This window comes from Loxodonta africana, chromosome X (genome assembly GCF_030014295.1).
Source record: "Loxodonta africana isolate mLoxAfr1 chromosome X, mLoxAfr1.hap2, whole genome shotgun sequence".
In the NCBI taxonomy this organism is placed as follows: Eukaryota; Metazoa; Chordata; class Mammalia; order Proboscidea; family Elephantidae; genus Loxodonta; species Loxodonta africana.
The window spans coordinates 58,866,566-58,888,818 of NC_087369.1; positions in this window are offsets into that span (position 1 = coordinate 58,866,566).

Consider the following 22,253-nt stretch of genomic DNA (forward strand, 5'->3'; position numbering starts at 1 on the left):
CTCGTTCAGAATGAACACTCTCACCTTAACTGCTACTGGGATGTAGGATAACAGAAATGTTCAAACAACCACAAGTAAAAAAAATCTTAATCTCAATAACCAAAATAAAAACTGAAACGGGACATTACAACTGACCCTACAGAAATAAATGAGATTTGTGGCAATATTATGAACAGCTGTATGGCAACAAATTCTTCGAAGCACACAACTTACCCAAACTGGCTCAACAGGAAATAGAAAGTCTCAACAGACCCATAACAAGTGAAGAGATTGAATCAGTGATCAAAGACCTCCCAACAAAAAAAGTCCTGGACCATATGGCACCACTAGGGAATTCTGCCAAATATTTGAGAAGAATTGATACCACTACTGTTTAAACTCTTCCAAAAGATAGAGAAGGAAGCAATATTCCCTAATTCATTCTATGAAGCAAACATAACCCTGATACCCAAGCCAGACAAAGACACCATGAGAAAAGAAAATTATAGGCCAATATCTCTTATGGATATGGATATGGATGCAAAAATCCTCAACAAAATACTAGCAAACAGAATCCAACAGCATATTAAAAGAGTCATATACCACGACCAAATAGGACTTATTCCAGGAATGCAGGGATGGTTCAACGTTAGAAAAATCAATCAACATAATACACGACATCAATAGAACAAAGGAAAAGAACAACAGGATCATCTCTATGGATGCAGAAAAAGCATTTGACAAAATCTAACACCCTTTCTTGATGAAAACCCAAAAGAAGATTGGAATAGAAGGGAAATTCCTCAACATAATTCAGGGCATATATGAAAAGCCAAGAGCCAACATTATACTTAATGGAGAAAGACTGACAGCTTTCCCCTTGAAATCGGGAACCAGACAAGGGTGCCGCACTCACCAATTCTATTCAATATTAGAAGTCCTAGCAGAGGTATCCATATTAGAAAAGAAAAAATAAAATTATTTGCAGATGATATGATCCTATATACAGAAAATGCCAAAGAATCCACAAGAAAACTTCTAGAGCTAATAGAGGAATTTAGAAAAGTTGCAGGGTACAAGGTCAGCAAACAAAAATCACTTGGGTTTCTATACACCAGCAATGAGAAATCTGAAAGGGAAATTAGGAAAACAATTCCATTTATAATAGCAGCTAAGAGAATAAAATACCTAGGAACAAATCTAACCAGGGATGTGAAAGACTTATACAATGAAAACTATAAAACTGCTGAAAGAGATTAAAGAAAAATAAATGGAAAGATGTTCCAGGTTCTTGGGTTGGAAGACTTAATATTGTTAAGATGTCAATACTACCCAAAGCAATCTATAGATGTAACAACAATGTAACAACAAAAAGACAAATAACCCAGTCATAAAATGGGCAAAGGACTTGAATAGACATTTCACCAAAGAGGACATTCAAATGGCCAGCAAACACATGAAATGATGCTCACCGTCATTAGCCATCACAGAGATGCAATCCTGATCAAAATTCCAACAGTCTTCTCTACAGAAATAGAAAAGCCAATCCTCAACTTTATATGGAATAGTAAGAGGCCTCAAATAGCTATAAGAGTGTTGAAAGAGAAGAACAAAATAAGAAGACTCACACTTCCTGATTTTAAAACATACTATACTGCTTTTTTTTTTTTTATACTGCTACAGTAATCAAAACAGCCTGGTACTGATGTAATAATAGACACATGGAACAATGGAATAGAACTGAGAGTTCAGAAACAAACCCACACATCTATGGTTAACTGATTTTTGACAAGGGTGCTAAGTGCATTCGATAAGCAAAGAAGAGTCTCTTCAATAACTGCTGCTGGGAAAATTGGGTTTCCACATGCAGAATAATGACACAGGATCCATGCCTCACAGTATACACAAAAACAAATTCCAAACGGATTGAGGACTAAATGTGCAAAATAAAACCATAAATTTCTTATAAGAAAACGCGGGGGGCAACGTTGTCAGACCTAGCTTTTAACAATGGATTATCTAATAACGAAAGCACAAACAGCAAAAGACAAAATAAATAAACGGGACCTCATAAAAATTGAAAACTTTTTAAAAATAATTTTTATTGTGCTTTAATCAAGACAAATCAAGTCAGTCCCTCACATAAAAACTTATATACACCTTACTACATACTCCCACTTACTCTCCCCTCAATGAGAGCCCGCTCCCTCCTTCCAGTCTCTCTTTTTGTGACCATTTTGCCAGCTTCTAACCCCCTCTACCCTGCAGACAGGAGATGCAAACATAGTCTCAAGTGTCCACCTGATGCAAGTAGCTCACTCCTCATCAGCATCTCTCTCCAACCCATTGTCCAGTCCAATCCATGTCTGATGAGTTGACTTCAGGAATGGTTCCTGTCTTGGGCCAACAGAAGGTTTGGGGACCATGACCACCAGGGTCCTTCTAGTCTCAGTCAGACCATTAAGTCTGGTCTTTTTATGAGAATTTAGGGTCGCATCCCACTGTTCTCCTGCTCCCCCAGGGGTTCTCTGTTGCGTTCCCTGTCAGGGCAGTCATTGGTTGTAGTTGGGCACCATCTAGTTCTTCTGGACTCAGGATGATGTAGTCTCTGGTTCATGTAGCCCATTCTGTCTCTTGGGCTCATAATTACCTTGTGTTCTTGGTGTTCTTCATTCTCCTTTGATCCAGGTGGGTTGAGACCAATTGATGCATCTTAGATGGCCGCTTGCTAGTGTTTAAGACCCCAGACGCCACTCTTCAAAGTGGGATGCAGAATGTTTTCTTAATAGATTTTATTATGCCAATTGACTTAGATGTCACCTGAAACCATGGTCCCCAAACCCCTGCCTCTGCCTCACTGACCTTCGAAGCATTCAGTTTATTCAGGAAACTTCTTAGCTTTTGGTTTAGTCCAGTTGTGCTGACCTCCCCTGTATTGAGTGTTGTCCTTCCCTTCACCTAAAGTACTTATTTTTTTTATCTAATTAGTGAATACCCCTCTCCCACCCTGCCTCCCTCCCCCAACTCGTAACCACAAAAGACTGTGTTCTTCTCAGTTTAAGCTATTTCTCAAGATCTTATAATAGTGGTCTTATACAATATTTATCCTTTTGCAACTGACTAATTTCACTCAGTGTAATGCCTTCCAGGTTCCTCCATGTTATGAAATGTTTCACAGATTGATCACTGTTCTTTATCGATGCATGGTATTCCATTGTGTGAATATGCCATAATTTATCCATTCATCCATTGATGGGCACCTTGGTTGCTTCCATCTTTTTGCTATCATAAACAGTGCTGCAATGAACATGGGTGTGCATGTATCTGTTCGTGTAAAGGCTCTTATTTCTCTAGGATATATTCCGAGGAGTCGGATTGCTGGGTCATATGGTAGTTCTATTTCTAGGTTTTTCAGGAAGGGCCAAATCGATTTCCAAAGTGGTTCTACCATTTTACATTCCCACCAGCAGTGTATAAGAGTTCCAATCTTTCCACAGCCTCTTGAACATTTATTATTTTGTGCTTTTTGGGTTAATGCCAGCCGTTTTGGAGAGAGATGGAATCTCATTGTAGTTCTGACTTGCATTTCTCTAATGGCTAATGATGGAGAGCATTTCCTCATGTGTCTGTTAGCTACCTGAATGTCTTCTTTAGTGAAGTGCCTGTTCATATCCTTTGCCCATTTTTTAATTGGGTTGTTTGTCTTTTTGTGGTTGAGTTTTAGCAGAATCATGTAGATTTTAGAGATCAGGCGCTGGTTGGAGATGCCTTACCTGAAAGTTTTTTCCCAGTCTGTAGGTGGTCTTTTTACTCTTTTGGTGAAGTCTTTAGATGAGCATGGGTGTTTGATTTTTAGAAGCTCCCACTTATCTGGTTTCTCTTCGGCATTTTTAGGGATGTTTTGTATTCTGTTTCTGCCTTGTATTAGGGCTCCTAACATTGTCCATATTTTTTCTTCCATGATCTTTATCGTTTTAGACTTTATGTTTAGGTCTTTGATCGATTTTGAGTTAGTTTTTGTACATGGTGTGAGGTATGGGTCTAGTTTCTTTTTTTTGCAGATGGATATCCAGTTATGCCAGCACCATTTGTTAAAAAGACTATCTTTTCCCCAATTAACTGTCAAATATCAGCTGCTCATATCTGGATGGATTTATATCTGGATTCTCAATTCTGTTCCATTGGTCTATGTGTCTGTTGTTGTAGCAGTACCAGGCTGTTTTGACTACTGTGGCTGTATAATAGGATCTAAAATCAGGTAAAGTGAGGCCTCCCACTTTGTTCTTCTTTTTCAGTAATGCTTTACTTTTCCGGGGCCTCTTTCCCTTCCATATGAAATTGGTGATTTGTTTCTCTATCACATTAAAAAATGTCATTGGAATTTGGATCGTAAGTGCATTGTATATATAGATGGCTTTTGGTAGAATAGATATTTTTATAGTGTTAAGTCTTCCTATCAAGGTATGTTTTTCCACTTATGTAGGTCCCTTTCAGTTTCTTGCAGTAGTATCTTGTAGTTTTCCTTGTATAGGTCTTTTACATCTTTGGTAAGATTTATTCCTAAGTATTTTATCTTCTTGGCGGCTACCGTGAATGGTATTGATTTGGTGATTTCCTCTTTATGTTTTTTTTGTTGATGTAGAGGAATCCAACTGATTTTTGTATGTTTATCTTGTAACCTGATAGTCTGCTGAACTCTTCTATTAGTTTCAGTAGTTTTCTTGAGGATTCCTTAGGGTTTTCTGTGTATAAGATCATGTCGTCTGCAAATAGAGATAACTTTACTTCTTCCCTGCCAATCTGGATGCCCTTTATTTCTTTATCTAGCCTAATTCCTCTGGCAAGGACCTGCAGCACAGTGTTGAATAAGAGCAGTGATAAAGGGCACCCTTGTCTGGTTCCCGTTCTCAAGGGAAATGCTTTCAGGCTCCCTCCATTTAGGATGATGTTGGCTGTTGGCTTTGTATCAATGCCCTTTATTATGCTGAGGAATTTACTTTCTATTCCGATTTTGCTGAGAGTTTTTATCACGAATGGGTGTTGGACTTTGTCAAATGCCTTTTCTACATCTATTGATAAGATCATGTGGTTTTTATCTTTTGTTTTATTTATACAGTGGATTAGTTGTTTTTCTAATGTTGAACCAACCCATACTTGGCATAAATCCCACTTGGTCATGGTGGATTATTTTTTTGATATGTTGTTGAATTCTATTGGCTAGAAATTTGTTGAGGATTTTTGCATCTATGTTCATGAGGGATAACCCATTGCCCATTGAGGGATATAGGTCTGTAATTTGTGTGTGTGTGTGTGTGCTGTCTTTAGCTGGTTTTGGTATCAGGGATATGGTGGCTTTATAGAATGAGTTAGGGAGTATTCCATCCTCTTCTATGCTTTGAAATACCTTTAGTAGTAGTGGTGTTAACTCTTCTCTGAAAGTTTGGTAGAACTCTGCAGTGAAGCATTCTGGGCCAGTGCTTTTTTTGGGAGGGGAGTTTTTTGATTACTTTTTCAATCTCTTTTTTTGTTATGGGTGTATTTAGTTGTTCTACCTCTGTTTGTGTTAGTTTAGGTAGGTAGTGTGTTTCTAGGAATTCATCCATTTCTTCTAGGTTTTTAAACTTGTTAAACTTGTTAGAGTACAATTATTCATAGTAATCTGATATGATTCTTTTAATTTCATTTGGGTCTGTTGTGATATGGCCCATCTGATTTCTTATTTGGGTTATTTGTTTCCTTTCCTGTATTGCTTTAGTCAGTCTGGCCAATGGTTTATCAATTTTGTTAATTTTTTCAAAGCTTTTGGCTTTGTTAATTCTTTCAATTATTTTTCGGTTCTCTAATTCATTTAATTCTGCTCTAATTTTTATTATTTGTTTTCTTCTGGTGCCAGATGGATTCTTTTGTTGCTCTCTTTCTATTTGTTCAAGTTGTAGGGACAGTTCTCTGATTTTGGCTCTTTCTTCTTTATGTATGTGTGCATTTATCGATATAAATTGACCTCTGAGCACTGCTTTTGCTGTGTCCCAGAGGTTTTGATAGGAAGTGTTTTCATTCTTGTTGCATTCTATGAATTTCCTTATTCCCTCCTTAATGTCTTCTATAACCCAGTCTTTTTTGAGCAGGGTATTGTTCAGTGTCCAAGTATTTGATTTCTTTTCCTTGATTTTTCTGTTATTGATTTCTACTTTTATTGCCTTGTGGTCTGAGAAGATGCTTTGTAATATTTCGATGTTTTGGATTCTGCAAAGGTTTGTTTTATGATCTTATATGTGATCTATTCTAGAGAATGTTCCATGTGCACTAGAAAAAAAGTATACTTTCCAGCTGTTGGGTGGAGTGTTCTGTATAAGTCTATGAGGTCAAGTTGGTTGATTGCAGCAATTAGATCTTCCATGTCTCTACTGAGCTTCTTACTGGATGTCCTATCCTTCACCAAAAGTAGTGTGTTGAAGTCTCCTACTATAATTGTGGAGGTGTCTATCTCACTTTTCAATTCTGTTAAAGTTTGTTTTATCTATCTTGCAGTCCTGTCATTGGGTGCATAAATATTTAATATGGTTATATCTTCCTGGTAAATTGTCCCTTTAATCGTTATGTAGCGTCCTTCCTTATCCTTTGTGGTGGATTTAACTTTAAAGTCTATTTTGTCAGAAATTAATATTGCCACTCCTGCTTTTTTTTGATTGTTGTTTGCTTGATATATTTTTCTCAATCCTTTGCGTTTTAGTTTATTTGTGTGTCTAAGGTGTGTCTCTTGTAGGCAGCATATAGACGGATCGTGTTTTTTTTATCCAGTCTTGGACTCTCTATCGCTTTATTGGTGCATTTAGTCCATTTACATTCAGCGTAATTATAGATAAGTATGAGTTTACTGCTGTCTTTTTGATGCCTTTTTTGTGTGTTGTTGACAATTTCATTTTTCCACTTACTTTTTTGTGCTGAGAAGTTTTTCTTTGTACATTGTGTGTTCCTCACTTTCATAGTAGTTGAATTTAATTTTGCTGAGTCGTTATGTTTATCTTGGTTTTTATTTTGAAGTATGGAATTGTTAGACCTCTATGTGGTTTCCTTAATATTTACCCCTATTTTTCTAAGTAAAAACCTAAACTTGTATCGTCCTATATCGCCTTGTTTTCCTCTCCATATGGAAGATCTGTGCCTCCTGTATTTAGCCCCCTCTTTTTTGATTATTGCAATCTTTTACATGATGACATGAATGATTCTCTGCGCGTTTTTTTAATTAATCTTTTGTTCTTGTGATTTCCCTATCTGTGTTGATATCAGGAAGTTCTGTTTCATCAGCTTGTGTTGTGTTGGTATCTGATATTATTGATTTTCTGACCAAAGAATTTCCTTTAGTAATTCTTGTAGTTTTGGTTTGGGTTTTGCAAATTCTCTAAGCTTGTGTTTATTTGTAAATACCTTAATTTCACCTTCATATTTGAGAGAGAGTTTTGCTGGATATATAATTCTTGGCTGGCAGTTTTTCTCTTTCAGTGCTCTATATATGTCATCCCATTGCCTTCTTGCCTGCATGGTTTCTTCCAAATAGTCTGAATTTATTGATTCTCCTTTGTAGGTGACTTTTCATTTATCCCTGGCTGCTTTTAAAATTTTCTGTTTGTCTTTGGTTTGGGCAAGTTTGATGATAATATGCCTTGGTGATTTTCTTTTGGGATCTATCTGGTATGGTGTTTGATAAGCATCTTGGATAGATATCCTTTCATCTTTCATGATGCCAGGGAAGTTTTCTGCCAACAGATCTTCAACTATTCTCTCTGTATTTTCTGCTATCCCTCCCTGTTCTGGAATCCCAATCACACACAAGTTATTCTTCTTGATTTAGAGTCCCACATGATTCTTAAGTTTTCTTCATTTCTTTAAATTCTTTTATCTGATTTTTCTTCAACTATATTGGTGTCAATTGCCTTACCCTCCCATTCCCCCACTCTGCATTCCAATTCCTCAATTCTGCTCTTCTGACTTCCTATTAAGTTGTCTAATTCTGTAATTTTATTGTTAATCTTTTGGATTTCTGAATGCTGTCTCTGTATGGATTCTTGCAACTTACTAAGTTTTTCACTATGTTCTTGAATAATCTTTTTGATTTCTTCAACTGCTTTATCAGTGTATTCCTTGCCTTTTTCTGTAGATTGCCTTATTTCATTTCTGACCCTGATCTCTTGAAGCATTCTGTGTATCAGTTTTTTATATTCTACATCTGGCAATTCTAGGAATGTATCTTCATTTGGGAAAGATTTTGATTCTTTGATTTGGGGGTTTGTAGAAGCAATCACGGTCTGCTTTATGTGATTTGATATTGACTGCTGTCTCTGAGCCATCTCTAAGATGCTGTAATGATTTATTTTATATTTGCTCACTGAGTCTTATATTGTTTAATTTTGTTTCAGTACACCGTGACGGGCTGCTAGATTGCCCTATCTTGATTGCTGTAGCCTTTGGATCACTTATGTCCTGTTACCAGCTGGTTTTAGCTGTTACCAGATTTATGAGCCTATGAGTCCATTCACTATTCTTGAATAGTATCAACTTAGGTGTCCTGATAGTGGGTCACCTAGCGTGTGGTGTAGGCTGTCACCTATTAACTTAGAGGAGTAGTGCTGATGGTTTTATGCACCAGATTCTTGTAGCGGCATGGGGTCACACTCCATGGAGGGCAGGATGCTGACAGCCTTTCCCCAGGTGCCAGTAAGGTAGGAGTGTCGCTATTCTCTAGAGCACCCAGGTGGGTGCACTTTGCACATGTACCTTAGGCACCCATTGCTTGTACCTCTAAAGATTGGTAGGCATCACTATCCTTAGACCCCTTTAGCAGGTGGCTAGGTGGTGTGGGTGGAGCTTCAGCCCTCAGTTCCCCGCTGTGGATCAGTTAGGGCTCTGTTTAATAGAGAGGTATCAGACCTCCAAACTTGCCTTTCCACTGCTCTGCTAGAACAGTTACAGTCAGATCTCTATCAGAATTGCCTTTGCATTATAATAGCCACCTGGTTCCCTGTAGGGATGAAAGCCAAAGACTGTGGATCTCTTATGCTTGGCTGGAGCTAGTTCTGTGTTATTATTCCAGTTTAGGGAAGTCAGGGAAGGATTTTTCCCCCTGATTGTTAATTACTGCTTCTCTCAGGCCAGGAGAATGGGTTAGAAAAAAAACAACCCTGGCAGAGCACTTCACTCCCTGGCCCAGGGAATTCCAATGTTAATGAAGCTGGCTGGGTCAGGGAGGGAAAGGATCAGACAGATAGGAGACAGTAGCAGCAAGATAGACAAAGTTACTTATCTTGTTTGGTGAGGACTGTTTTATCTGAGATTCCAGAGGGGCTTGTAGCCTGTGTGCACTGGGTGGGTCCAGATTGCCCCTGAAGGTTAGGGCTGCGTTCCATGCTTGCGCCGTCTCAGGAAGCCGTGATCAGCTCCTCCACACTTAATCCAAAGCCCAGCACCAAGGTTTTCTGGCTGGGACGCTGCATTGTGGGCTCTGAAACCAGTTGCTGCTTACCCGTGGTTTCTTGTTCTCCTGTCAGCCGCATCTGTGTGCAGCCTGTGTGCGCTGGCTGGATCCCCGCCGAGGTTACTCCAGTGGGTTAGCGCTGCGTCCCGTGCTTGCCCCCTGTCAGCGAACTGTGATCAGCCCCACCACTCTGCCTCCAGGGAACCACAATGGCTGAAGGCTGTGGCGTGGCACGCCGGCTCCAGAAGTTGTCATTGCTTCAGTGCATGGCTTTTCGCTCCCCTGTGACTTAGGTCAACTCTTTAGTTCTGTGTTTGATGGTGAGGGTTCGTAGATTGTCATGTATGTAATTGATTCACTTGTTTTTTCAAGTCTTTGTTGCAAGAGGGATCAGCGGAAGCTTTTACCTAGTCAGCCATCTTGGTCCCGGCTCCAAAAATTGAAAACTTTTGTTCGTCAAAAGACTTTGCCAAAAAAGTGAAAAGATAAACTACCCACTGGGAGAATATCTTTGGAAACCATATATCCAATAAGAATCTAATAACCAAAATACATATAAAACTTCAACAGTGTAACAACAAAAAGACAAATAACCCAGTCATAAAATGGGCAAAGGACTTGAATAGACATTTCACCAAAGAGGACATTCAAATGGCCACCGAACACATGAAATGATGCTCAGCGTCATTAGCCATCAGAGAGATGCAAATAAAAAACACAATGAGATACCATTTCACTCCCACTAGGATGGCTAAGATTAAAAAAAAGAAAATAACAAATGGTGAAAATGTGGGGAAATTATCTGTTGTAAAGTATTATAATGAAATATGCAAAGAGCTGGTGTTAGAAAACCAAAAGGGAAGAACACGTTCAGCATTTCTCAATCTAAAAGAACTGAAGAAAAAATTCAAGCTTTGAGTTGCAAGATTGAAGAATTCTTCCTTTGAATGGGCACAAGTATGGATCTCTTCCATTCGGTTGGCCAGGAAGCTGTCTTCCAAATTTCTTGACATAGATGAGTGAGCACCTCCAGCGCTGCATCTGTTTGTTGAAACATCTCGATTGGTACTCTGTAAATTCCTGGAGCCTTGTTTTTCACCATTCCCTTCAGTGCAGCTTGGACTTCTTCCTTCAATACCATTGGTTCTTGATCATATGCTACTTTCTGAAATAGCTGAAAGTCAGGAAAGGTATGCCTCAGGGTTGTATCTTTTCACCATACTTGTTCATTCTTATCGTTGTTGTTGTTAGGTGCCATCGAGGCAGTTCTGACACATATAGCAACGCTGTGTACAACAGAACGAAACACTGCCCGGTCCTGTGCCATCCTCATGAACATTGTTATACTTGAGCCCATTGTTGCAGCCACTGTGTCAATCCATCTCATTGAGGTCTTCCTCTTTTTCGCTGACCCTCTACTTGACCGAGCACGATGTCCTTCTCCAGGGACTGATCCCTTCTGATAACATGTCCAAAGTATGTGAGACAAAGTCTTGCCATCCTCCCTTCTAAGGAGCATTCTGGCTGTACATCTTCTGAGACAGATTTGTTCATTCTTTTGGCAGTCCATGGTATATTCAACATTCTTCATCAATACCATAATTCAAAGGCATCAATATACTGATCAAATATTTTTTTTCCAAGTCCAATCCTATGGGCTTGGCAGCCCCCACCTGAATATTAGCAGAACCTTGGTGGCACTTTTCTCACCAAAATGGTTCCCAATTTTTTCTGCCCCTGAGACTCTGGAATACATCACTAAATCAGGTACCCCAACCCATTCCCATTGCCGTCGAGTACCCAGGTATCCTCAAACCAATCTGTCAACTATGGTTGTCAAAAGGGATGCACTCACTTTTTTTCCCTCCTGCTTTAACTCCCACTTGTCTACAGCAGAAGTCTGCAAAACCTGTTGGAGAACCCTTATCACAGGCATTACCTAGCCTGAAAAAGTCAATTGTATCCTTTCCCTCCTGGCCTATACTCCTGTAAAAACTCTTCATTCTAGTTCCATTAACAAAACAAAACCGCCCTTGCATATGAACCAATACCAACAGATATGGCTGTGTGTATGTGGGGAATGGAAAGGAGGGCTGGTACATTAGCAACATGCACTAAAAAGGCTTAATTACACAAATACCCTTGAACAACCCTATGAGATAGGTAAATGTGTGCTAAAAAAACTAAGAGGTTGTGATTGTCTCAGTATCTCAAAGGCAGGAAGTGTTGTAACAGGAACTGGAACTCAACTATTTTGACTCCAAGTCCAATGCTCTTTCTACTACTAGTCTGTGGCTAAATGCTCTTGTTCATTCTGAACTTTTCTACACCAGTTTATGGGAAGAGGGTAACAGCAGACCACCTCTTAAAGTTGGAGAGTTGGCCTAGTATTACAAATTTACTATGGGTAAAAATCTCACAACTGGACCAATAAGCAACACCATGATAAATGGAGAAAGTACTGAAGTTGTCAAGGATTTCATTTTACTTGGATCCACAATCAAGGCCCATAGAAGCAGCAGTCAAGAAATCAAATGATGTATTGCATTGGGCAAATCTGCTGCAAAAGACCTCTTTAAGTGTTGAAAAGCAAAGATGTCACCCTGAGGACTATGGTGCACCTAACGCATGATTGTATCAATCGACACAGAAAAGGCATTTGACAAAGTCCAACACCTATTCCTGATAAAAACCCTCAGCAAAATAGGAACAGAAGGGAGATTACTCGACATAATAAAGTGCATCTATACAAAATCAACAGCCAACATCAGAGAGAGAATGAAAGCATTCCCCTTGAGAAGGGAACCGGACAAGGATGCCCTTTATTATCACTCTTATTCAACACCATGTTGGAAGTCCTAGCTAGAGAAATGAGGCAAGAAAAATAAAGGGCATCCAAATTGGTAAGACCAAAAACCCATTGCCGTCAAATCAATTCCTACTCATAGCGACCCTATAGATAGAGTAGAACTGTCTCATACAGTTTCCAAGGAGTGCCTGGTGGATTCAAACTGCTGACCTTTTGGTTAGCAGCTGTAGCTCTTAACCGCTACGCCATCAGGAAGAGGTAAAACTATTCCCATTTGCAGATGATATGATATTATACATAGAAAACCCCTAAGAATCCCACAAGAATGCTACTGGAACTAATAGATTTCAGCAAAGTAGTAGGATACAAGATTAACATACAAAAATCAGTTAGATTCCTCTACACCAAAAAGAAACTACCAAATCAATACCATATACAATAGCCCCCAAGAAGATAAAGTACTTAGGAATAAATCTAACCAGGGACATAAAAGACCTATTCAAAGAAAACAAAACACTACTGCAAGGAACCAAAACAGACGTACATTAGTGGAAAAACATACTGCATTCACAGATAGGAAGACTCAGCATTGTGAAAATGTCGATACTACCCAAAGTGATCTATAGATACAATGCAATCCTGATCCAAATTCCAACAGCATTCTTTAACGAGATGGAGAAACAAATCACCAACTTTATATGGAAAGGGAAGAGGCCCCAGATAAGTAAACCATTACTGAAGAAGAAGAACAAAGTGGGAAGCCTCATACTAACCGATTTTAGAACCTATTATACCGCCATGGTAGTCAAAACAGCCTGGTACTGGTACAACAACAAAGACATAGACAGGTGGAACAGAATTGAGAACCTAGACATAAATCCACCCATCTATGAATAGTGGATCTTTGACAAAGGGCCGAAGTCTGTTAAATGGGGAAAAGACAGTCTCTTTTACAAATGGTGCTGGCAAAACTGGATGTCTGCCTGTAAAAAAATGAAACAAGATTGATACCTCACACCATACACAAAACTAACTCAAAATGGATCAAAGACCTAAATAAACCAAAAAAACCAAACCCAGTGCCCTCGAGTTGATTCCAACTCATAGCGACCCTACAGGACAGAGTAGAACTGCCCCATAGAGTTTCCAAGGAGTGCCTGGCGGATTCGAACTGCCAACCCTTTGGTTAGCAGCTGTAGCACTTAACCACTACACCTCCAGGGTTTCCAAAGACCTAAATATAAAACCTAAAATGATAACGATCAGGGAAGAAAAAAATAGGGACAGCACTAGGGTCCTTAATACATTGTATAAAAAGAATACAATTATATCTAACAATGCACAAACACCAGAAGAGAAACTAATAACTGGGAGCTACTAATAATTAAACACTATGCTCATCAAGGAAACCCTTGTGGCATAGTGCTTAAGAGCTACCTCTGCTAACCAAAAATCTGCCTCTGCTGACCAATTAAAAATGGGCAAAGGATATGAACATATGAACAGACACTTCACCAAAGAACACATTCAGGCAGCTAAAAGACACATGAGGAAATGCTTGCAGTCATTAGCTATTAGAGAAATGCAAATCAAAACTACAATGAGATACCATCTCACCAATTACTGGCACTAATTAAAAAAAAAAACAGAAAATAACATATGTTGGAGAGGTTGCGGGGGGATTGGTACTCTTATACACCACTGATGGGAGTGTAAAATGATATAATCACTACGGAAAATGATATGGTGCTTCCTTAAAAAGCTAGAAATAGAAATACCATATGATCTAGCAATCTGACTCCTAGGAATATATCCTAGAGAAATAAGAGCCATCACACAAACAGACATATGCACACCCATGTTCTTGCAGCGTTATTCACAACAGCAAAAAGATGGAAACAACCTAAATGCCCATCAACAGAAGAATGGATAAACAAACTATGGTACATACACACAATGGGATACTACCCAATGATAAAGAACAGTGATGGATCCGTGAAACATCTCACAACATGGATGAATCTGGAGGGCATTATGCTCAGTGAAATAAGTCAATCACAAAAGGACAAATATTGTATGAGACTACTGTTATAAAAGACCAAGAAAGGGTTTACACACACACACAAAAACAATCTTTGATGGGTACGAGGGAGGAGAGGTTCGGGGAGGGGAAATCACTAACTAGATAGTGAACAAGTGTTAACTTTCCTGAAGGGAAAGACAACATACAATATAGGGGAAGTCAGCACAACTTGACCAAGGCAAAGTCATAGAAGCTTCCTAGACACAGCCAAACACCTTGAGGGACTGAGTTACTGGGGCTGAGAGGTGGGGACCATGGTCTTGGCAGACATCTAGGTCAATTGGCATAATACAGTTCACAAAGAAAATGTTCTACATCCTAGTTTGGTGAGTAGCATCTGGGGTCTTAAAAGCTTGCCAGCAACCATCTAAAATACAGCTATTGGTCCCATCCTGTCCAGAGCAAAGGAGAATAAAGAAAACCCATGACGCAAGGAAAATTAGTCCAAAGGACTAATGGACCACATGAACCACAGCCTCCACAGCCTGAGCCCAGAAGAACTAGATGGTGTCCGCTTACCACCACTGACTGCTCTGACAGGGATCACAGGGATCACAATACAGGGTCCTGGAGAGAGTGGGAGAAAAACGTACAACAATATTCAAATTCACCAAAAAGGGATCTGACGAGACTGAAGGGACCCACGAGACTACGGCCCCCTGACACCCCGATAACTCAGAACGGAAGCCACGCCTAAAGTCCACCAAAGATTAGGCCTGTAAAACAAACGATAACACATGTAAGAAACATGCTTCTTAGTTCAATCAAGCATACAAGACCAAATGGGTAACACCTGCCCAAAAGCAAAGACGAGAAGGCAGGAAGGGACTGGAAAACTGGACGAATGGACAGGGGGAACCCAGGGTCGAAAAGGAAAGGGGAGAGTGCTGACACAATGCAAGGATTGCAACCAATGTCTCAAAACAATTTGTGTATAAATTTTTGAATGAGAAATTAATTTGCACTGTAAACTTTCACCTAATGCACAATAAAATTAAAAAATAAAAATTATATAAAAATGAAAAAAATGGAGAACTGATTTTTTCTGCTTCTCCAAACATTCCTTCAGATCATAGTGATAGGCTAAGGAATATGATCTTATCCCTGGCCTGAGTCAATTAGCACCTAACAGTTGGCTACAGTGATTAATTCAAGAGTAGGTATATCATATAAACTGGTCCAATCAGAACTTTTGCTTGGAATGCTGGGTAGGACACAGACTGTCTATTTTCCAGTGGCCATGAAGCAGAAAATGTATATTAGGAACATTAGGGGAAAGCATGCCTAAGAATGGAGCCAACGCTAAGGAAGTGTTGTCTTACCAAGCCTTGGCTGAAGCCAGCCCTACCTACCTCTGGTCTTGTTAGTCACACAAGCCAATAAAGTTCTCTTTTTGTTTAAACTATTTTGATTTTTTCTGTTACTTACAATTACTTGACTGACATCGTAATCCTTAACCAATCTCAGTTATCAGGGCCTGGGAGAAGGCCTGTGGATTGACTCAACACCCATTCCAACACCCTTACAGTGTGCCTTCTTGTATTTCAGAGACTGGAAAGCTCAAACCTGTATCTCCCATACTTTTTTGTAGCTGGGGTTCTGGATGTGACTTAAGGTTTACTAATAAGATGTACTAACTCAATACTTGAATTTGTATCTGAGTTAAGTAGGGGGAAAGGCAGGACTCAAGCCATCCATCTACTGGTATAATTTAATGGTGTGAATAGCAGAGATAGTGCAGTTCAGGAACCAGCAGCTTTTGTGGTGGCTTCCCATTTTGACATGGAGCTTCCTGATCATAGCAGAGTAGCAGCTACCTAGATGGCTCAGTTCTGGGGTGTGGATTTGAGAGCATTTCTGGAAGTTAAACCTAAATTATTTTTCTTCGCCCCTACCAATGATTGTGTAAGCCATTTAAATAACCTGTAATAAATTGTGTAAGCCATTTAAATAACCTGTAATAAATCTCTTTCTGCTGAAACTAGCTAAAGAAGAGTCTGTTCTTTGAAAATAAACCCTGATCATATAGGACTCTTCAAGCCTTCGACAGTACTGCCAAGGTTAAAAGAGCCAGAGAATGCAGCAGAAATAAACCAAAAAGTTAAATTAAAAAAAAAAAAGTGGCCGTTTCTAGACATTTACAGTCATCTCTATCCCACCACCTGAAACTGAGATTTTTTTTTTTCCTATCAGGTTTAGGCAAGTCCTAAGCTGGTCTGGTATCTTATGAGTAGCCTCTATACAGTTCCAGTCTCCCTCTCCTTTTGCTTGCATGTTTCCCTCAACCTCCATCCTCAATAGTATAGCAGGGGCATCCATTATTGTTACCAGAAAGAGCATAATGGAGGAAGAAGGAGTCAGTAGGATGCCTCTGAGATCGGACTGCTCCCAAGCATTGACCAGACTCTCAAATTTCAGCTCTGTTTGGCTAGAAAAAGATGATGCCAAACAGTAATTTCCAGGAAACATCAATGTAGAGGGCTCAGTAAATGACTTACATAGACCAATTTTCCCTTGCCAGAAATTCAGCATTTGATTATGCTTTCAATTTAGATTTTGCTTCTTTGTACTCTAGGCACAGGTCAGGGCATGCAGTATACAGTCAATAAATGTGTCCTAAAGAAAGGAATACCAGCTCTACATTCTAGGATGATGTGGCTATTCAGAAAACAAATTATGTCAGTTGGTCAGAGCCAGCCGTAGGATGTAGCTGGGATTATAGGGTAGTTGCAAAAAGGGGGCCATGTGGGACGCGGTGACTTTGCTAGTTAACCCCAGTAAAAACTTTCATTCATTCAACAGATATTTACCAAGTGTCAACTACAAAATGCTGATGATGCAGAAATGAACAAGACACCATTCTGTTCACAAGGATTTCAGTCCAAAGTTGGGAGACACACAGTAAACTTAATCCAAATTCACTGTGATCAGCACTGGGACACACAAAACGCAGGAAAAGGAACTACTAACATGCAAGAGTCATAAATGGCAAGAGTACACATGGGGCTGGGGCCAGTAGGCCTGCCAATGTTGAGTCTAGTAATGTCTTAGTTATCTAGTGCTGCAATAACAGAACTACCACAAGTGAATGGCTTTAACAAAGAGAAATTTATTCTCTCACAGTCTAGTAGGCTAGAAGTCCAAATTCAAGGCGTCAGCTCCAGGAGAAGGCTTTCTCTCTCTGTCAACTCTGGAGGAAGGTCCTTGTCATCAATCTTCCCATGGTCTAGGAGCTTCTCTGCGCAGGAACCCCAGGTCCAAAGGACAAGCTCTGCTCCCTGCGCTGCTTTCTTGCTGGTATGAGATCCCCATGTTTCTCTGCTCACTTCTGTCTTTTATATCTCAAAAGAGATTGCTCAAGACACAATCCAGTCTTGTAGATTGAGTCCTTCCTGCTGCTAATCCCATCTCACCATTCATAGAGATAGGACTTAGAACACATAGGAAAATTATATCAGATGACAAAATGGTGGACAATCACACAACACTGGGAATCATGGCCTAGCCAAATTGATACACATATTTTGGGCGGACACAATTCAATCCATGACATTCCACCCCTTGGCCCCCCAAAATTCATATTCTTGCCACATGTAAAACACATTCAACCCATCGTCAACTCCAAGTCCAAAATCCAAAAATTCTTCCTTATCTGTGAAATCTGGAATACAAGTTACCTGCTTCCAAAGTACAATGGTGAAACAGACACAAGCTGTTGTTGTTGTTAGGTGCCATTGTTGTTAGGTTCCAACTCATAGCGACCCTATGCACAACAGAACGAAACACTGCCCGGTCCTGCGCCATCCTTACGATCGTTGTTATGCTTGAGCTCATTGTTGCAGCCACTGTGTCAATCCACCCTGTTGAGGGTCTTCCTCTTTTCCACTGACCCTGTACTCTGCCAAGCATGATGTCCTTCTCCAGGGACTGATCCCTCCTGACAACATGTCCAAAGTATGTAAGACGCAGTCTCGCCATCCTTGCCTCTAAGGAGCATTCTGGCCGCACTTCTTCCAAGACAGATTTGTTCGTTCTTTTGGCAGTCCATGGTATATTCAATATTCTTCGCCAACACCACAATTCAAAGGCGTCAACTCTTCTTCGGTCTTCCTTATTCATTGTCCAGCTTTCACATGCATATGATGTGACTGAAAATACCGTGGCTTGGGTCAGGCGCACCTTAGTCTTCAGGGTGACATCTTTGCTCTTCAACACTTTGAAGAGGTCCTTTACAGCAGATTTACCCAATGCAATGCGTCTTTTGATTTCTTGACTGCTGCCTCCATGGCTGTTGATTGTGGATCCAAGTAAAATGAAATCCTTGACAACTTCAATCTTTTCTCCATTTATCATGATGTTGCTCACTGGTCCAGTTCTGAGGATTTTTGTTTTCTTTATGTTGAGGTGTAATTCATACTGAAGGCTGTGGTCTTTGATCTTCATTAGTAAGTGCTTCAAGTCCTCTTCACTTTCAGCAAGCAAGGTTGTGTCATCTGCATAACGCAGGTTGTTAATGAGTCTTCCTCCAATCCTGATGCCCCGTTCTTCTTCATATAATCCAGCTTCTCGTATTATTTGTTCAGCATACAGATTAAATAGGTATGGTGAAAGAATACAATCCTGACGCACACGTTTCCTGACTTTAAACCAATCAGTATCCCCTTGTTCTGTCCAAACAACTGCCTCTTGATCCATGTAAAGGTTCCTCATGAGCACGATTAAGTGTTCTGGAATTCCCATTCTTTGCAGTGTTACCCATAGTTTGTTATGATCCACAAGACACAAGCTAGACACTTCCTTTACAAATAGAAAAAAAGTGGAGAGAAAAAAAGGCATAACAGGCACCTAGCAAGTCAGCAGAATACATTACATTAGCCCCCAAGGCTTGAAAATAATCCTCTGTTCTCTAAGACCATTTACACAATGGCCCTGCCCTCCAGATTCTAGGTATTAGCCACACTCTTCAGATTCTGAGTGGAGACCCCTCAGCTTTGGGCTTCAGCTCCACCTTCCAGGCCCACTGGGACAGCAACTCTGCTCCCTCGGCTTTAGATGGCTCCATTCTCCTAGTCCATCTGAGTAGCGACTCCACCCTTTGAGACCCCAGAGGTCATGGCCCTACCCTTTGAGACTGAGGCAGCTCTGCTTCCTGTGTTCCTTGTCTCTTCAGCTTCTGTTTCTTAGTTCCTTGGCCTCTCAGCCCTTTGGCCTCTCCACCGGCATCTGCCCTGCTAGGGCAAGTATTTCAAAGCTCTGTAGCTCCACTGATAAGTGCCTGGAGACACCCCATTACACCAGTAAACTTCGGCTGGAAGGCACACAGCTCTCTTGCTCCATGGGTCAGCAAGCCTAGCTCCACCAATAAGTGCCTGGAGGCACCCCACTCAGCCAGGAAGCCTGTACAAAGGAACTCAGCTCTCACACCCTGTGGGTCGGCTTCAGCGCTGTCTTGTGCTGCTCTCCTGGTTCTGCTGCTGCTTCTTGCCATCTACGCCATCTCCAGTGTAACAGCTCTCCTAATTTCCTTCCGAGTCTTCATTGGAATTGTCTTTGATGTCCATAATTCCACCAACATTCTCTTCAAGGCAATCAGGTTTTTCCTATTAGGCACTTTAAAACTCTTCCAGCCTTCTCATAGATTGAATTGTGTCCCCCAAAAATATCTGTCAACATGGCTAGGCCATGATTCCCAGTATTGTGTGATTGTCCAACATTCTGTCATCCGCTGTAATTTTCCTATGTGTTGTAAATTCTAACTCTATAACGCTGAAGAGACGGAATTAGCGGCAGTTATGTAAATTCAATCTAAAAAATTAATCTACAACTTAAGCCAATATCTTTTGAGATATACAAGACAGAAGCAAGCAGAGAGACAAGGGGACATCACACCACTAACAAAGCAGCGCCAGGAGCAGAGTGTGCGCTTTGGACCTGAGGATCCTCCCCTGAGAAGCTCCTAGACCAAGGGAAGATTGATGACAAGGGCCTTCCTCCAGAGCTAACAGAGAGACAGGGCCTTCCCCTGGAGCTGATGCCCTGAATTTGGATTTCTAGCCTACTAGACTGTGAGAAAATAAAGTTCTGTTTGTTAAAGTCATCCACTTGAGGTGTTTCTGTTATAGCCACACTAGATGACTAAGACAACCCTCTATCCATTCACAGTTTCAAAACAGCTTCCACATTTTAGGTATCTGTCAGAGCAGCACCCCATTTTCCTGGTACCAAATTCTGTCTTGGTTATCTAGTGCTGCTCTAAGAAAAACACTGCATGTCTTTCCTGCGTGCAAGATACATTCAACTCCTCCTGGCATTTTCAAAATCTTAACCCATTCCAACATGGACTCTAAGTCCAAAATTTCATCTTCTTAAGCCATCTAAATCAGGTATGGAAGAGACTCTGAGTATCATCCATCCTGGGGCAAAATTCCTCTCCATGCGTGAATCTGTGAAATCTAGAAAATAAGTTATCTGCTTCCAAAATACAATGGTGGGACAGGCATAGAATAGATATTCCCATTCTAAAAGGTAAAACATTGGAAGAAAAAAGGGGTCAAGAGTCCTAAGCAAGTTCACAACCCAACAAGGCAACTTCTATTAGTTTTAAGACCTGAGAATAATTTTCTATGGCTTGACCCACCCTCTGGGTCTACAGAGGCCCCATCAACCTCTGAGCTGCTCTGGGCTGAGGTGGCCATGACTTCTTGGCCCAAGGCATAGGCCCTGACCTCTGGAACCTAGGAGGCGGCCACCCCCCTGTGGAACCTAGGAGACAGTGTCTCCATACCAACGTAGGAGACATTGCCCCCTCCCTCTGGAACCTAGGAGTCGGCCCCTCCCTTGGGCCACCAGCCAAGTAGCTCTGTCAGCCTGTTTCTTGCTTGCAGAATCCCAGAAGTCCAACAGCCTTCCTTCAGCCTACCCTGTCTCCATCCCCTTCAGTCCAAGCTGGCAGTGTTTCTGCTAATACGGTTGATTTGATCCATGCATCACACACTTAATCCCCAGCAAAAGTTTTTCCAGCTTCAACCTTCGTGTTCTCTCCAGAGCAAGTTTTTTTCATTTTTTGCAATATAGATAGACTGAGAATTTTCCAAATCTTCAATTTTTATTCCTTTTTGTGTAACAGTTCACTTCTCAATTTATTTCTTTCCTCTCGCATTTTACTATAAGTAGCAAGGAGAAACCAGGCTGCGCCTTCCACACATAGAAATCTTCTCAGGTGAACATCCGAGTTCATTGCTTACAAGTTCTATTTTCCATCCCACAGTAGAATGTAATTCAGCCAAGTTCTCTGCCACTTTATAATCAAGATACCTTTCCTCTAGTGTCCAATAACATGTTCATCATTTTCTTCTAAGGCCTCACCAGAAGCACATTGTTCATATTTCTAGCAACATTCTGTTTATGATGATATATGTATTCTTTAGGACAGCAAAAGCTTTCTTTACAGCTCTTGCTCCTTTCTGAGCCCTTGCCAGCACCTCCTTTAAGATCTATAATTCTACAGTCTCTTCAAGGCAATCTAGGTTTTTTCTAGCCTGCACCTCAAAATTCTTCCAACCTGTACATATTAGCAAATTCCAAAGCCAATTCCACATTTTCCTCTCACTTTTTAGGTATTTGTTACAGCAGCACCTCACTGCCTGGTACCAAAATCTGTAATAGTATCCTAGTACTACAGTAACAAATTACTACAAAGTGAGTGGCTTAAAACAACAGGAATTTATTCTCTCTCAGTTCTGGTGGTTAGAATTCTGAATTCTGGGTATTAGTAGGCTCATCCTGTCTCTCTCTAGATCCTTCCTTGTCCTTTCTAACTTGTAGCATCCCCAGGTATTCTTTGGCTTGTGGCAACATAACTCCCATCTTTGCCTTCATCTTCATATGGCCATCTTCCCTCTGTGTCTCTCCAG